The following is a 3,654-nucleotide window of genomic DNA, read 5'->3' as shown; positions in this document are numbered from 1 at the left end:
CTCCTCAGGGCCCGGACCCGGCGCCGGGAGCCGGCCGCGCCGATTGGCTCAGCAGCCGCCGCTCGCGGTTCTCTCCGGGGTCTGGTACACACTGCCGACCAATCAGCGCCGTCCCGCCGCGCGGGCCGACTTTCCGCGCCGCGTCCAACTTCACAACCCGTCCCAACAGCCCCCGCGCGCCCCCGCCTCCCGCCGCCGCTACGGTGGCCCGGAAGGGGCGAGCAGCAGCCGGGCGCGGGGCGGGGCTGGGGGGCGTCCAGGCGCTGGGCGGGCTGCAGAGGCGGCTGGTGTTGAACGGCGGCTCTGGGCAGCCTGGGCTGGTGGTTGGTGACCCTGCACGTAGCAGGAGGGTTGGAACTGGATGGTCATTGTGGTCCTTTTCAACCCGGGCCATTCTGTGATTCTATGAAATGAGCTGTTTGGTTCTGGGTGCGTGGCCAGGAGCTTCATCAGCTCCCAATGTGCCCTGACTTTCACCTTTCCCTCCCCCAATACTGTGCTAAGGACAGCCCTGACAGGCCTCAGACAGACAGACCTCAGAACCTGATCCCCCATCTTGCCACGATTCCTTCTACGGCACATTCTGTTTTCCCACTGTGTGACAGGGCGATTTTTGCTCTCATTTGCTTCAATGCATATTCTTTTTTCTTCCTTTCTTTTCACATTAAGTAGAATCCTAAATCATGCTGACGCGGGAGACAAATGAGAATCGTTCTAATTATCTCTGGTGTTTCAAAGTGGAAAATTAAATTGCACTGGTAAATGTTTCACTTCTGCACTTGCCTCTGGACCCTTTTCACCCGCTCTGTTTTAAAGATAAACCTATGCTTCATGTTTTCATTTCTCCCGTTTGATGATATACTCAGTATCTGTAACACAAAGAGGATCTTTGGCAAACATTAATGGAACTCTTTGCTAGCTTAATTAGTTCAGCATATTAGCCTGTAATTCCAACAATTAATTCGAGTTCCGTCATTATTCATGTTTAAAATCTTTATTCTTGGATTTGACTGAAAGCGGTTTTGGAAACAACTGGCTGCCCCTTTTACACTGCGAATCAATTTCCTAATAACTCCAATCCTCCGCCTCTTTAATTCAAGGATCTGAAAACATTTTCCAGATGTCGATGCAAAAAGCTCCATAATACACGGCGATGAAGGGATCGCTGTCATCATCCAATAAAGAAACTGAGGCATAGAGCGGCTCATTACCGGGATTATTCTGTTAGATTGCTGGCTTCCAAAGACTGGGGAAATCCTGATGCCAAACAAAACGTGAAAGTGAGCCGGAGCCGCAGTGGGAATTAAAAACCAGTCACATACAATTGAATAAATCTGTGTGAAATTACCGATTTCCACATCGTCAAATTAATTTAAGCAGAAATAATTCCAAGTTGCTGGATATCTGTCGGTGTGAGACAGATCCTCCGAGTGCCACAAATGAGGAGGGGGGATGGCAATATTAGTTAAGAATATATCAAAGCAGAATTTGAAAGAATGAAATAGTCATTAAAAAATAAGTAAATAAACACCTTCAGAGTTGTCGGCGTGTTCAGTTCCATTCAGTTTCAATCTGAGGCCCACCACAGCCTGGCACGTGCAGTTATTCGTTACAGGACCAGAAGCTTTTATTTTTTGCTTGCTGCTTTGTTACTACATTCAGCTCACAGAACAGAGAACACCAAAGGAATGTAAAGGAAATGCTGCTTTTCCTTTTCTTTGGTTCCCAGTGGGATCCATCCTGTGCATCATCCAGGGGATGCACGGCAGATAAACGCCATGAGTTCTGCGGGCCTTTCAGCTTGTCCCCACGGTACTCTCTCTTCCCTTACCCTGTCCCACAACTTATCAGATCTGGAAATACGACCAATTCCTTTTCCATATGTGGAATGGAGACATAGAATCATAGAATTACTCAGGTTGGAAAAGACCTTGAAGATCATCAAGTCCAACCGCAGCCTAACCAGTAGCCTATCTCTTAAAAAACAACCATGAAACAACACCACAACAACAAACCTCTGCTAAATCATATCCCTGAGTACCATCCCTGAGTACATCTTTCAGCTACAATGAAAAGAATTTACAGGCAGGACATCTGTTTGAAGCTGCCAAAAGCAGAAAGCAGCCCTTCCACAGGGGTATGCGGGCACACTGGGCAGCGCAGGCCTCAGGCCGCAGAGGGCCCTCCTGACCCAGGCCATGAAAACAACCTGGTGCCTTCCCTCTCTTCCTTTATGCTTTTGGAGACAGTGAAGCACAGAAGTATTCCATAGAAACATAACTGAACACAACATTGACACAAATTTATTCTATTCTAATCCATGGAAAACTTCCACCTGCATTCAATGCTAAGGACAAACCCACCTGCTGTAAGAACTAAAACAAGAAGCTTTTTACTTTGCTGTTAGCTTTATCCTATTTTTTTTTTTTTCTGTGCAATTACTGGAGAAGTTTAAATGCAACCTTTCTTCCTTACAAACAGATTTTAAACAAAAACTTTAATTCTCTGCTTAAAGAAAAAAAATGTTTTTCTCTAATATTTCCTTTTGAAACCTGCACTGAATACTTAATCCCGTGCTTCTGAGAGTAAACGCTGCTGCTATGGATACAGTGAGGTCAACTTTTCATCATTATTTTACTGTGCGGGGTTGGAGGAGATGGTGAGATAACATTTTTTGTTTCCAGGCAAATAAAGTGTGACATGTTTTAAAAGCATATGTAAAGCATTTCACTTAATATTTCTCTTTACAGTACGAAGCTAGGAATTAAAACAAGGTGCAGACTGGCAGCGCTGAAGAAACATCTTGTCTGCACTAGAAGGGTACTTCCACTTCTTCCATTTTCACCTGACACTCCTGCAGCGTTTTACAAATACTCATTAAGCTGCACAAAACTCCTATGGTAATCCTCAAGGTGACTCAAAATAAAGGTTGTATGGTGGGTTTTTTTACAGAGCACGAGGAGCTTTTTGAAAGAGCTGCGAATTTCTACTTGTTTCTTGCAAGAGAAAAACGAGTAACGTCAATTTGTATCTCCCCTGCTTTTTTAAGAGCTCCAGAACCAGAAATTCTTTTAATTGAAAGGCGATTGCCAAGGAAAATCTCCTCCAAATTGGCTGTTAGGCAGCTGAGTTAAATAACCATTCAAACTGGGTTTTAAAATTGTCTCACAGAAATACCTTCCCTTTCCATTACTGCGTTTTTCTCTTTCTTTTTATCATGTTATCTCAATCCTTTTAGTTTTTCTGCTACCCACAACATTACAGAAGGGGAGAGAGAAACTAAAAAATAGTGCACACATCTCAAATACATTCAGACATTTCTCTTTTATAGGAATAAAAACAAACTGTGGGACACATAACTCTGTTACTCTGTTTTTTCCTGTTCCTGAACACATTTAAGATGTGCGCTGTGTTGAATCTTCTCTCTCTCCCTCCTCCTTCTCCCCTCCCTTTTCCCTCCTCCCCCCCAAACCTTACTGCATTTTCTTATTCAGCCTTGTTCAATTGTTCTGTACCAAATTCCCCAACTGGGACAAATATAGATCCTTAGGAGGTTGTTGGTAGGACTCAGTAAGGTTTCTCCAGCACTTTAAAATCATATTTGCCATAGTGACAGCATAAGTAGAGGATCTGTTGGCATTTCAGAATGATGTC

The sequence above is a fragment of the Excalfactoria chinensis genome, chromosome 1 (genome assembly GCF_039878825.1).
Source record: "Excalfactoria chinensis isolate bCotChi1 chromosome 1, bCotChi1.hap2, whole genome shotgun sequence".
NCBI lineage: Eukaryota > Metazoa > Chordata > Aves > Galliformes > Phasianidae > Excalfactoria > Excalfactoria chinensis.
Note: the sequence above shows the minus strand (reverse complement) of the source record.